This window comes from Neodiprion lecontei, chromosome 5 (genome assembly GCF_021901455.1).
Source record: "Neodiprion lecontei isolate iyNeoLeco1 chromosome 5, iyNeoLeco1.1, whole genome shotgun sequence".
NCBI lineage: Eukaryota > Metazoa > Arthropoda > Insecta > Hymenoptera > Diprionidae > Neodiprion > Neodiprion lecontei.
In genome coordinates, this window is record NC_060264.1 from 18,298,945 (window position 1) to 18,314,117 (window position 15,173).

The 15,173-nt window shown below is 36.6% G+C and overlaps 2 protein-coding genes across 6 annotated transcripts in view; one reads left to right on the plus strand and one right to left on the minus strand.

Moving 5' to 3' along the window:
* Positions 1–12,691, minus strand: part of LOC107225507 (carboxypeptidase N subunit 2) — a 30,421-nt gene extending 17,730 nt beyond the window's left edge. Inside the window, exons 1-3 of one of the 5 annotated variants that reach the window (XR_006904695.1) lie at positions 10,487–10,680; positions 2,023–2,177; positions 1,492–1,653 (exon numbers count right to left, since the gene is read on the minus strand). The gene's annotated coding sequence lies outside the window, so the exon portion shown is untranslated. Of the gene's footprint in view, positions 1–413; positions 433–1,491; positions 1,654–2,022; positions 2,178–10,486; positions 10,681–12,490 lie in introns of those variants that run through there. The other 4 variants (XM_015665999.2, XM_046741724.1, XM_015666000.2 and 1 more) reach the window with 4 other exon arrangements.
* LOC107225505 (chondroadherin-like) overlaps positions 2,802–15,173 on the plus strand; it is a 75,083-nt gene continuing 62,711 nt past the window's right edge. The window contains exon 1 of the mRNA XM_046741729.1: positions 2,802–3,151. The gene's annotated coding sequence lies outside the window, so the exon portion shown is untranslated. The remainder of the gene's footprint in view (positions 3,152–15,173) is intronic.

Sequence of the window (15,173 nt, forward strand, 5' to 3'; positions counted from 1 at the left end):
ATCGAAGAAGTTGCAAAAACTAAATTGAAAGCCGATTCGAATACAAAAATCACGAAAATGTCAGACCCCGAGAAGTTCATCGGAGAGTGGAGAATGGAAATCGAAAGCAAAACACTAAGGATTCGTATAGACGCGGTAGAGGCGAGCCAGTACCGTATGGCTCAAGGTGTCTCGTTGTCCGACAAAGTGTAACGTTTGAGAAAAGATATAGTCAACGTTCCAAGTCATATCTTCGGTGAACAGAAGAGATGCTCTGAATTGGGATACTTCCGTGATGGTATTCCGAGAGAAGGCGAAGAAAATGTGTACGACAAAGTCTTTGCAGCCATGACACAACCATCGAAAACTACAATGTTATGGTCAACAAGTTCATTGGCGGCAGGTGTATTTTGTTTAGAATGAGAAATACTTACAGCGCTCTATGTGCTGGCACTGTTCAGTAATTCATCACACAAGAGTTATACAAGTTACATCGGCAAGTTGAGAGCTGCAGCCGAAAAAAAACGTGTCAATCCAACAAGTCATCATCCCCGCGATATTCCAAGGTTAGATTCGACGGTCATGGGTTGTGTTACGTTTATCGAGATTGAGTTAGTTTCGCGCTCGGCCGACTGTGGCGCTGTAGGTTTCTCTGTGTTGCTAACACAACTGTCTAGTGTAAAAAATTAACCGATCAGATTCATTGTTCACATGTGAAGCTTGATCATCAAAAGACACTACTATGGCAGCTATAGAGACTACAAGATTGAGATCTGCAACTGATCCGCTTGATGGCTTGAACACAGCTTGAGAGTTCGAAAGGTATAAAGTGAACCCGGCAATGACTCGAAGAAAGCATGTAGTTAAAAGTGCGATATCTTGAAAATAGTACGAAGCGAATACAGCGACAACTTTGTGGCAGTCTAGAGCGAGTACAGTAACAGTTGGAAGATGATGTAATGTAGGAAGATCACAACCCAAAAGCGATACTCTACACACATGGAAATGGCCCGAAGATGATGTGGAGTGAATGTGTACGATTTAAATATACCGCGGGTAAAGTCAAATTAAAAACCAAGGAAGATTTAGTTCATGGAATTATGGTCCATATTATACACCGCGACTAATCCAACCGTTCTTCTGGAAGACGGAACTCAAAACTCGATCTCGAACGGTCCATCGTTGAAATATCAAGTGTTGAATGTACGTGTCCAGAAGTAATACTTATCTTTTGAATCATTCCAGCTGTAATAATAAGTATAAGGTGTTTTGAATAAAACCAATCAACGACTATAGTGGTGCATTATCCCGTGAGCAAGTTGAAGTTTGAAATTACATCGGGAGACAAATCTTTAAAAATGAAATAAAACAATGTAACATCCACGGACGTATCGCCATTGACTTGTGGCGAGGTATTCTTAACTCGCCTCTTTAGAGAGTTTTAAGGGGGGAGCCTGCTTTAGAGGCTTCAAAAAATTCGAGGATTTTTTTGGGAATGAAAGAAATATCCGATTGAAACGAAACTTTCAGGGTTTATTGTTATGTATTTCAACAGTCTTCTCGAATTTTTTCATTAGGATACATGTCATATTATGCCTGGTACAAGCATTTCACCGAGGCGTCTCGAGTATGCATTTGTCGTGCGGCGGAAAAGGTGCAGGTCGCAATTTCCATCTGAAACAAAGAAACCAAAAAAATTTTCACTTCTCAATAGTATAGCTTCTAGTTAAACCAAGAAAATTCGACAAAAAGTGAAAAATTCAACAATTTTTCGCAAATTAAAAAAAAAATTCATTTTTCTTGGGAAAAGAATTCACTTTAGATTGTTTAAAAAGTGGGTTAATCTTAACTTTCTTAAGGTTTTTTAGGTTCAACTAGAAGAGAATTTCATCCCGAGTACAATGCAATTTGTCTCGTTTCGATAGGACGTTTAGTTTTTTCCCTATCTTTCCCGCCAATTAGGAAAAAGCGTAAAAATGAAAAACGGAGAAATCGTGCGTCAAAGTTTTCGTACATAAAAAATCGTAATTTTCTTGAACTTACCGCATTAATATGCTAATCAGCGATTCCTGGTCCATAGAGTTGCCCTTCAGACTCTTCAAAAAACTAGTTCAAAACTTCGAAAAACTGGTTCAGACTCTTCAAAAAACTTGAAAAAACCGCTCGTATACCTGCTCGACGCTTGCTCACTATTTTTTCTGTAACTCCGAAAATATTTTGAATTTGCGTCTGAAATTTTAGGAACACATTCTTGAATAGTTTGGGAAGACATTTATGCAAAAAAAAAAAATCGATTTTTTGAAGCCTCTAAAGCAGGCTCCCCCCTTAAGGACCCAGCCGAGCTTGGTCTGGCTTAAAATACGCGCGCCGAACAGCCATGACATGCAAGGACTCGTATAGAGTCATGGAGACTAGAGTAACGGAGTCCGATCTCTATTGGGGAGCGTACGACAAAATCGTCCTCAAAAATTTGTCGTTTAACAGTTTCAGATTTTATCCAAAACGTCGCTGTCATTGTAAATTTCCGAAGTGAAGTTGGTAAGAATTGACTATATATACTGTATACAATAACCATCGATCGTGACCGAATGGCCGCACTCTTATATACTCCAATATGCCGGAAATTTCATTATTATCAAGACTATAATTATTATGGTGATGTTGAAGCCTTTTGTCTATGAAATAGATGCATAATAATAAAAATCCGTATTATATCCGTTTCCGTCTAGTCTCCCCACCACTCGTCGGATCATTGCGATATCAGCGCCGTTCATCGTCAGCCAGCGCAAGCCTTATTGTACGGATTATTGATGCCGGATCAAATGTACGAAGATTGGACTCCTTTACTCTAGTCTCCATACGTGTAATCGAGCTGTTGACACGCCGGTCTGTGTCCACGGCGTGGGAGCAGAGCAGTCTTTGTTCTACGGTGTATAGTAGTGAACAACACGTGCTCGGTGAAAAAGAAAGTTGAAGAGAAGCTAGCGAGTGTGTGTGAGTGCGGGAAGTTCGGAAGACCCAAGAATAAGATAATGAACAAGGTACGGTGACAATTTACATTCTGTGTAATTTCGTTCAAGTCCACCCCGATCCTCTTTCAAAGAAATTTCCTCGACTTCGATTGCTGGAAGCCTCAAACGATCATCACCACCCGGTGCTGATATATACCAAGGTAAGGTGGCATAATAGAAAATAATCTTCCTGGCGCCCAAAATACGATTATACGTAATAATAATTCGTAAAGATCAGTGAGGTAGATAAGCACCCATTTGTCCGGATTACGAACTCGTGTTTAGCTGTCGCGTTTTCGAAATTCGTGTTACAAACTACCTTCAGCGGAACAACGATTGAAGATCAACAGAGAAGTAACCCATAATCAGAAGAGACACTTTTTAACGGTAGACGATATTAACAAAGATTATTTATCCATATAATGACGCTGATGGGAAAAGACGATTTAAGTTTACAATTTTAACTATATATATATATACAGTATATACACACACCTGTTGTCAATAATTTATGTACAGAATGAGTGAATGACCGAACGCAGGGATGAATGCATATTTGTCATGCTGTTAGGTGTTGGTATAAACGAGCGAATAAAAATAAAGAAAAATATTCATAATTTTCAGGGCAGAAAAATAAAAATAGTACCAGAAATTAATTTCAATGGGCAATACATTCCGGGTGATGGGTGGACGTATGGTAGCTCACAATATATCACGTAGGTTGCACACGATTATCTGAATCCCATTACCTCGAATCACGCCCCGTACGAGATATGGGAAAACAATTTTATCGAAAATATGTGTTCTAATTTAATGAGTCCTCAGACATTGAAGGTCGATTGATGCACTTGGGAACGCACTTTATTTTGAAAGAGCCATCAACTTGACAGTACATAAGCAATGAAAAGGACTGTGATTAAATTTCTTTCTAAGAAATTTCGTGAAATAAACAAACTGACAAATAATTACTCCGTATACTTTGTTATAAACACAAATGCATACTTCTACTGTGTTTCAAAATATAAATGGATCTATTAGCTGATCCTATTATTTTTGCAAGCCATTTTAATACCATAATATTATGTCGAATAACAACATTTCTGCGTGTAAGCAATTATTACCATGAATGATTAACGAGTTTGCTATTTACTTCTTCTTTTATAGTAATCGTAAGGTAACGATGTGAAGTGGGTTTAGGTTCCAAATTGCACAACAGTCATGAAAGCACCATGAACTGTATCTCATTACGACCAAATCGGTCTTTGCTATCAAAGAATTGACGTTTTGCACATATTCTAGTGGGGGGGATGTAGAAATTTTGGACCTTATAGACACCATAAATAATTTCACACGTACGTACAATCTTGATGAAAGAACGTGGACCACCAGTTTCGTGTTTTGGAAACTCAACTTACAATCAGTCACAGCAGTCATCCTAATGTTGCAAGATGTAAACTTTTTTCCGAGAAAGTTTTCGACAAAGAAACGCGCAGTTCGCGAACGGAGAAAATCAAACAAGAATTGAGTAACGTTATAATCTATAAACGAACCTAAAATAAACCCAGGCAACAGATATTCTCATAATTGGTTGCACGGGGAAAAATGTCTGTCATTATACATGGCATAAGGCAGAGTGTTCCAATTAGATAATTAGGTCGTGTTTATTCTTTTCAGTCACGAAAGACGATTCTAAAGTTGTTTTCAATCGAATTCAACTGTTTTTGAATAGTACACAGTATATAAATCAATTTTCGCACGAGTGACATCCACTGAAATATAATATATTTCAGTAATGACATCACGCAGTACCCTCTTCAGCCTGCTAATGATTTGCATTAGCTTTGTTTCAAATGAAACTAATAAACTATAAAATAAAATGAAAATCCGTGAAACTTCCTTATCTTTACAATATTTCCGAGTGATTTAACTCGCATAACGTAGGTTTGAAATGCTTTCACTGAATTTTATAATTAACGGAATGCGGAAATGTTATAAACATAAGCAAGATGTTGAAGAATAAAACACAATTAGATGAAGAATTTTCTCCTCAGTCTCCGTCGCGTCGTGAAAGCTAAGTCTTTGCTCGGAAGTTATGCATATGAGTATAAAGACAACATGGAGCATCCGTAAAATTCTTTGGCTCGGTGGAAACGCCACCAAAGAGCATCCGCTCGAACTTCCAAAGCTCTTCATTCTCGTTTAACGCGTGTCTGCATGGCATAGAAATTGGCTTAGAACAACATCTCTTGCAACAAAGTTCAAGCTAGTAACTTTAACTTAACGAAGCGTCGAGACAAATATCACTGTTTTATGATTGTAGCATGATTTTGAATAAGGAACTGGGTTTCGAAAGATGAATAAGTTTCGCCAAGACTAGTGTGGAAGAATCTTTGAAATAGACATTACATAATGAGTCGCAATTATTTGCTTGTCAAATGATTGTCCACGGTCTACGAATTCAAGTTTCTGAATTAGTTATGGAAAATTATACATATATAAAATTTCGTGCCTGCAAATAAATACTTCTTGCCTATTGACTGTCATGTTCAGTTTCTACGCTTCCCGTTGATTGATTTTTATGAAAAAAGTACGTTAGTGTAAAGCTCGATTTACGTACCGATACAAGCATAGGAGTTCCGGTATTTCCGGTGAAATTGCTGCTCTAGTATTGAACTTCGTTTTTTTTTTTTTGTACAAGTTATTCGGCGTTAAAAGATGTAACAAATTCGATACTATATGGGTAATAAGCAGCAAGTATTGTTACCTGCAACTATTAGTTCGGTATTAACAGCGCTTCGCATTGTATTAATTGTGAGAAATTATTGAACAATGTTTGGAACAATGTTAAACGCTGGAACTATCCCGGAACTCGTCGAAATTTTGTCCAACACTGTGTTGTGCCGTAGCACGCCAGTCTTTCTATGAATTTTTCAGAATGGCATGCTATCAATGCGTTTAAAAATTGTTTAAAAACATGCAGTACTAGAACTAATTTTGGGATCAATGAGGAGCTATAAGAACTCTTCGAGAACTGTAAAATTCTACACACAAGGAATTTTTTTTTGAAAACGGCGTGGCACGGTAAATCAAAACGCTACTTTTTAAAGATGGTTGTTTTTTAGCTTGATCAGCGGAACTAGTTCCCGAAACCTATCAGGAATTATATTAATATTGAAAGAGTTATCAAAACTCAGATTTTCGTGTTGAAGTTTTGTAATTGCTGTTCCAGGATCACACTTAGCAACTCAATACATAATCTCACAAATATTTCGTAGCGTAAATCTTTTTATACGACATATAAGTTTATGGAAAATCTCGAACCGACGGCTATTTGCAAAAAAAGCGTAATCAACTGATATGATTGATATATACGTGAAATTTTCCAAGTATCGTATAATACGGAGAGTTGTTGCACAAAATAAAAAAATGGTACACAACATTTTGAGTTGGCCACTTTGATTCAAGACAATTTATTGTTTTTCAGATACGTTCTTTTGATCGAACATTTCATTGATTTAGGTAAATTTTATCCGAATTTTTCAGGATTTGATAACTGTGTGACTTCCAAACGAATCCGAATCCCATAATTTCCTTCGTGAAAAATCTTCGTAATTGTTTACCAGATGAATTCAGGGATAAAATTCCAAATAATTCTGAGGTGTCTCTATTCGTAAGAATCTGATTTTTGTTAAAAAAAAAAAAATAAACAGTCAAATTCCATAAATTCTACAGTTGGGAGAATTGGAAAAAAAATTTTTACCAGCTTGGATCTCATGACAGAATTTTCGTCCAGACCATTTTTTAAAAAATATGAAGGAACGCTTTCTACGTTAGAACCAATTTCAAGATCATGTCTATCTTTGAGAATGTATAAAAATATATTAATTCATAAAACCAATGCACAAATTGGAAAATGGCCTAACACGTCATCACTTTTACCTGTGCGGTCATTCGATCGATGCAAACAAATAAATATTTACGAAAAAATCTGCATCGGTGACCTTCGTCGTTTGGGTGAAACGAGATGAGAACACTTGTACTGAAAATATCACACATGCTTTGATAAGTCGAGTTGCAGGCACAAGCTGCGATTGCAGCCACGTACATGCATGAAACATCGTTTCTTTATTTATAGGTACATGTTTTCACAGCGATTCACACATTACGTCATATTATGTTGTTAACTCCGACATAAGGATCATTTTGCAGATGCGAATTCGAGAGAGCGAGTTTCACGTCAAGGTGAAACGATATTTTTCGTCGGTGGTTTTATTTTTTTTTTCCGATCCATGACGTCACGATTGCATTACATACCGCAGCATTTAAAAAAAAAATTGCGCGTAAACAAATTATACACGGTTTTTAGTAGGGGCTCACGTAACGTTTGTGCTCTGGGCAAGTTCGAAACACTTGTTAAATTTTTGACAAGCCTAATGGAAGGAAATTAATACGGAAGCTTCTTAATTTCGTCACGCTATCTGTATTTTCAAGGTCGACTTATATTTAAATACTTTGCAATGCGCAAGAAATTTAATGCATATTTAATTATTACGCGTGATATAGAACAAGTTTCTTACCACACGTCGTCCTTTGGGATGTACGTTTTGTAATTTATCAGCAAAATCGAATGATGTTTGTTAGTTTTCATCGAACGATAAATTGCATTTTCGATAATCCTCAAGTTTCCAAATGACTATTTTTAGAAAATGTTACGTCTCTTCAACGCAATCAAACTGAAGCTCGTACGTAATACGTATCATTATTGTACCCACTTCATAGCTCAGGTTCATGTAACAGAATCTTTCTACGCATGCAACTATTAAAGCCATTATTTACAAATATGTACGAACATTTTCGATGTCCAAGGTCACAAATAAAGGGGGGAAGTCAAAGTTTTACGATTCGACCATGAACGGTTGTTTGTTAAAAAGTGCTCAAACCTTGTTTATAAAATACCTTGCATGATTGCAATAAATATTACGTTCAGCATCGATTAGACATTGATGATAATTTTAATTCTGCTAATCTTAGCATCCTTTGCTGGGGAAAGGATTATAAGAAAAGACTCGGCTTAAAAGTGTTCAACATTGTTGGTGACAAAAATACTGCCAATCTCAGATCAGACACTAAAATTCGAGCAACTTAGATTACAATCTAATTTCCAACAAACATTGATTGTAACCCTTTTCGCGGCAAAGAATCTAACGGTTTTAAAATCTAGTTAGATTTGTTGGCGCCATGATCTTGACGCAATGTTTTACTCTAGAAATATAATTAGCGGCCAAGTTTTCCCTAACATCACAATCGATCAGTGATCCATCTTCCTCTTTCGCTTCCTCGCGTTAAATTGTTGCGACGTCACTATTGTTTAATGATTTTCGAGTCTCCAATTAAATAACGACATCGAAAGATCCATTTATGATGAATAAATAATTTTTAGTTTCCTGAGGAGAGCGCCCCTCAAGCCCGAAACGTAAAATTTTTACTTGGCCCCGTCATTTGTGACCTTGGACAGCGAGAAAATTCATACATATTTCAAGATAAGGTCGAGAAACTCTTCAACGCTGTTTAGAAACTAAAATAGCACTGTAATGACTGTATCCGCAGTCGCCTGTCTATGATAGATCATAGTCATTAAATGTCGGGCCAAATTACGGACCAGTAATTTTCAAGTGATGCAACAGGTATAATTTGTCAAATTTTCGTAACGATATTATACCCGCTACGATTATTGGTATGATTATTCATCAAGCCGTGACTAACTCACTGAAGAAACGTGTAAAATATAGCACGTCTAGTGGTTTGCACAACATGCATCATGTATTGTCACACTTAGCAACTCGGTAGAAGCTCGTGCCAACTTCATTAAAGTACTGACGGCTAATCTTGTTATAGTGACGGGAGATTTGCAGTAAGAATGTATGTACGTACATACATGACGGATATGCTATAAGTACCTATAACTTATAATGACTTTCTTGGCAAAGAAGGGGAACATGTAACCAATAATATACCGTAGGTGTCACTGAGGAAGATTTCAGTTACTATAAAAAATTCCAGTGACACTGGAATCGTTAATATAAAGATTGGAATTCTTTTGGGAGTACAAGAAGATACACATGAGAAGACTTTCATTTGTTATAGTAACTAGAAAAGTTCAGTAAAACAGATATCGTTAAATAAAACTGTTTGAATATCGTTGAGATTACGAAAAACGAGGCACACTTAACCATTCTGCGCTATAGTCGATCCTTTTTTGGTAATTGCAACGCAAGATCAGTTTGTGAGGTTTACTCTACTTTTTTAGTTAAATAAGGCTTTAACGTCAATTTAATGTTGCACAAGCGTTAAATTTTCGCAACAGTTACAAGGAAATATATTAACAGTGATCCTAATGAGAAAGAATAGTAACGGATACTAGGCTTTCCGGTAACAGCTAGAAAACTAATTTTCATTTTGTACCTAGAACTACATTTTTCGATTGTGGTAAAAAATGAAAATAGTTAAGGACTGAGCGGTAACCGGAACTAAAAATTTCTCTCAATGCAGTATAAGTAACCGTTAAGTGTGATTAAATAGTTGTCCAAGGAAGTCCGATAGTACATACTTGGCAAGAAGAATTGATTTTTTTTTCTTTTTTGCAGATGTACGAAGAATTAAGCTTTTGTAGCTGTTACCAGTAATTCTAGTATCCGCTATTATTCTTTCTCGTTAAAAATTGAACCGAAGTGATTTGTGGAGAATTCAGTTATCATGCAATAAAACTAGCTATAATTCATCTGATGTGAACAATATGCATAGAGATTTTTTTGGAGAAAAGAATATGGAACAATTCGATCTCTCTGACGTTGTTAATTTATTTAATTATAACGTTGACACGTAAAATTTATTGTTTGGTTTGAAATTTTTTCACAAAGAACGACGGATTGTTTAGTTCAGTTGTGCAACCTATATAACCTTTCGTTATACTTTTCAAACCCTTCTTTCCGTATTCGATTGAAGTTAGTATAACGTCGACGGAACGAAACACTGAGAAAAAAAAATCGCCATGCATATCGTAATTTTATAGTATGAGTAAAATATGTTCGAATATGGTTTTTTGATTATTTTACACGATTTAACGCGATTCGAACAATCGTCAAATAAAGTTACAAAACTTCAACCCAATTTGTTCGTTTAAACACTTTTCGACCTGACTGTACGCTCTGTGCATCCTTAACGTCAAAAAGACGTAGCCGAAGATCCTCGGGACAATTACATCGCGAATCTCGTCATAGTCGCTTTGTTGTCAATTTTGAATTACGAACATCGACACCGCGTGACAATGGCGTCCACGAATTCAGGCGTTCAACAAAAACACGATCAACAGTGCAAGTGCGACGTTAGCCGGCGTCGTTTCTCGGTTAAAATGTCGGTCAACGAATCCGTCGAATGGATGTATTTAGCGTGCGAATGGCCTGCCAATCGCCTGTCGAACACGCGAAATATTTACTCACCTATTTCGAGGCGGATAATCAGCACCGATCGTACGCAGAACAACGTTAAACGGTTTAATCTTGTCACGGTGTAAACACGGGCGGCGGTTTGTGACAGTAGAGAATCGCACGCGCAAGTTGCACCGAAGAAAGACAGCTGACTGCCTTGCGACAGGAGGCTTGTTTGCTGCGCAAGTCGGGCGCCGTCGGTAAAGAAGGGAACTTTGCTCTCTCCACGGCTAGCGGTGTCGGTAGCCGGTGTCTGAACTTCGCCTCACCCCAACTTATCGATTTCGTAATATTTACCGGTATTTTTCTTCCCGTTAGATTTCAGCTTTGTCATTTGGAATATTGTCAATTTTCTTACATCAATTCTACGCGTCGAAAAAGATAGTTTGGAATACGCAAAGAAACCGTTTGAAAAAGTTTCCCGCGGCACGTCGCGAAAAATTTCTAGTTCATGGTTATCGTCCAGATCACACTTGTTTTATAGTTTACTAGAACCGAAAAGTATAGTTTTGGGCGGAAAGATAGAAATTAGTTTTTTAGCTACGACCGGAAAATCTAGGTGTTATCATTCTGTTTCGTTGTGGTCACTTGTGATACTTGTACTATATTTTCTTGTTACTATTATGATAATTCGATGCTTGTGCACTAATAAAATGATGTTAAAGCCTTATTACAGTGACGAAATGTAGTTAACCAAATATACAGATGTCATTTTCAAAGAATCGAAACATACAGTACCGAGACTAATAGGCTGCTTGTACCGTGCTTCCTTGTAACTCCAACGATATTTAAACAGTAATCGTAATAATTTCCATTTTACTATAATTTTGTACTTACTGTAACAAACGTATTTTTTTTTTTTATTATCTACGCATTTTTATACTGCTGGAGATTTTTCAACCATTACACATCCTTTTCTAACATTTGATTCACTGAACTTTTCATCTCTACTTATTTTCTTTCCGATTAATGTATGACGTTGAAGCATATTTCGTTCATTGAGAGAAATTTTTAGATCCGGTCAACGCCCAGTCCTTAACTATTTTCATTTTTTACCACCATCGAAAAATATAGTTCTAGGTACACTTGGGGACAATGAATCTGAGACGGCTAATTTTTTACACTAGACAGTTACGTTGGCAGCACAGAGAAATCTACAGCGTCACAGTCGGCCGAGCGATAAACAAACTCAATCTCAATAAACATAACATAACCCATGACCATCGAATCTAACCTTAGAATACCGTGGGGATGATGATTTGTTAGGCTTGTTAGATTGACACGTATTCTAAGGTTAGATTCAACGGTCATGGGTTATGTTATGTTTATTGAGATTGAGTTTGCTTCGCACTCGGCCCACTGTGGCACTGTAGGTTTCTCTATGTTGCCAACCTAAGTGTCTGTTTTGTAGCTGTTACCAGCAACTCTAGTATCCGCTATTATTCTTTCTCATTACGATCACTGTTACCATATTTTCTTGTAACCGTTGCGAAAATTGAATGCTTGTGCAACAATAAATTGACGTTAAAGCCTTGTTTAACTAAAAAAGTAGATCAAACCGAACAAACCGATTTTGCGTTACAATTACCAAAAAAGGATCAGCAATAGCGCAAAATGGTTACGTGTACTTCGTTTTTCGTAATTCCAACAATTTTCGAACAGTTTTTTTGACGATACCTGTTTTACTGCATTTTTCTAGTTACTATGACAAATGAAATTCTTTTCAGTGTTATAAGTAGTTACAACTGTTCACGAATAACCGTCCACGTTGGTACTTTGAAATATTTTGCAGTATAAGACGATTTAAGAATACTATTTTCTTATTGCTACGCTGCATTTTGTTTTTTTTAGGTGAAATCGCGAGGTCGCGACCGTAAATACACCTCGTTCTCTCAAATGGAACCGCTATATCGCCTATATTGTTGTTCTTGAAGATCCAATAAAAACGTGAATAAGAATCTGCCACCATACTTGCACGTCAACTTTTTAGATCTTGAATTATGTAGTTATACATACCCAGCCGCATCCGTGGTACACAATCGGAAAAAAATATTTTATCTAACTTGATTTAGTATCGAAAACAGTTCATTGACGTCTGAGAAATAACGACGCTCCTGAGACACCCGAAACGAACCGAACAACTAAATACAAAGAGTTATCCTACAGAGATGAATTGAATTCTGACTGGCGAACGTGTCAAGGCGATAAAAAAAAAGCGTGCCTGCGTGATCACCTAACTCAGGCGCAACGAGCTAAGGCTCGTCGTTAATTCTTCAAAAAGCCACGACATAGGTCAGACAAAACATCCCGTCGAGTAAACGACGTCAACTTTACGTAAGAATAACACTTTCAACCAATTCCTGATGAAGCGTATAGGCACGCAAAACCAACGCGTAAACAGATCTTTGAACCGTAAAACGGAATAATACGAACGATGCAAATGACTATGTGTATACGTGTATATATATATACATATATATATATACCTACGTAATTTATACCTATGTGCATCAGAAATATACGTTGCAGAAGTCGTTTATCTCGGCAAGTGAGGAGGAGGCTTCTTATACATCGGCTTGGGTCATAAAAAGTTTATCCCTGTTTTTGTCCTTGTAGGAAATCGGCTTTTATTCGTCCTCCGGTCTGCTTTTCCTCCGATTGTTTTCGTCTTTTTCACAGTAGTTGGTTTCTTGCCAGAAACTATACATACGCGTATAATGCGGTGTATAAGTTTGGATTGGACTGTTGAGGAAAACAATTCTTGTGTTCGTTTTTTCCTTTTTTTTCTTTCCCTGCACAAGGGTCAAACGTTTGTTTCCGCAAAAAAAAAAACCATCCTTCTTAGCTCGAGTCTAAAAATTACCTCAAACCATGTGGCTATCTTACATTTAATATTCATGTGTAAAATATCGTACTTTTCATGTCAATGTGAAAAAACTGTATTGGGATAGAAGAAAAATTATTTTCAACGGATGAAATATTTAGAAACAATCGTATGCAAAATTTACATTAATTTTTATTCTGCAGTTCATTTAAATATGGTAAATTACAATCTTATATCTTTGATCAACCCATAAAGTTATACGTGGAAATGGAAGGAATTAAAATATCTATCCTTTGACATCCTTTGATTTCAAACTGACAACATGAAAATTTGTTGCACAAAAAAATCAGGCAATTTACGTATAATGAATTTGAAAAAACCCTCACCCTCTCTGGACCAATTCAAACTTTGTAAAATATATTTTTCAGTTGATTGGATCAGTATATAGAATGACTTTTTGTAGATCCTTAATTCCAGAGATTTGGACGTTGGCAGCCAACAAAATGTATTCTAAAATCGGCAAAGATCTAATTTCAATCCAGTACCACTAAAAAACTATAAATTATTGAAAAAATAGTTTAAAATAAAAAAGGTTCGGTTTTAAGTAAATTTTGGTGTCACTTTTTCAGATTTCTGATGAACCATCCTTTTTTTTTCGTTCAAAATTTCAGGGAATACTCCTCTGTTAGAGATAAAAATTGATGCCTATAAATTTCGTTCTGGGGCTGAATTCAAGTTAGAAGCTATGGATTTTTTGACCAATTACTCCCTGTAAAAAGAAACCAATAAAAAATAATCATAATTTTAAAGCACATCGGAAATAAAAAATATGTGAATTCGAAAAAAACAAAGTGCGTAATCAAAATTTTTGTTTAGTTAATGATTTCCAAAGATTTTATGGGACGATGTAAAGTCTGAGATTAAAATGGTGCAGAATTTCTTCAGAATTTTATTTTTAAACGGGGTTTTTCCTTTTTTCTAACTCTCGATTCAAGCTGGCTCATTTATCCTTACAAAAGTTCGACGCCTGTCTTTAGAATGGCAAACGACGAACTGGTATTAAATAAATTCCGTCACGTTTATAATATCGAACACATTTTTTCGCTCGACGATTTTTCTGCTCTGCCTCGGAAGTCAGTCCGAAACATGACAATGGGTTTCGCCATCCTCTCCTCCTCCTCCTCCTACTCCCAACACCTTGTTCTTTCTTTCTTCCTTTTCACATACTCGTTTACCTGAATTGCGAATTCAGATAATAGGACTGCGAGAATACGTCATAAAAAAAGCTGCGTTACATGGCAAAGATCGCGCTACCCTTTCCCAACGAATATTATAGAACTCCTTCTATCCACGCAATCTCTCCAAACAGGGAATGAGCAAAACCGAGGGACCGAATAAAATGGCCAGAAGAATTGCCCGTGCTACAGCAATTGTCTGTAATGCAATTTACGGTTCTAGACATAGACAATCTGTTAAGACCTGAAGCTATCTCACACGGAATTGTGTCTACTTTTTGTATGAAAACATGGCTGTGTAACCACACCGAGACCAGACAAGAACCTTATAACTAGAATTTTCTTTTAAATTATGTACGGTCTTTTGGAATATCGAAGAACTGTTATTTTCTCGACTTTACAATTAAAACGAAATAGAGTAAATGACGTTGGTTTTCCCTGAAGATTCTTAGCACTTCCAGTGGCCGGAAGTGATTTATAACTTGACGTGTTCTTTGTGTAAAAAAGTGTGGCCTGTAAAAATTTAAAGTTCATTCGTTTATGGATTTATTTTCGGCCACGGATTTGAAAAAATATTTTTGGAAAATTACCCAACCTTCCGGGAACAAAAAATTGTTCTGATGATTCCATTCGAAGCATG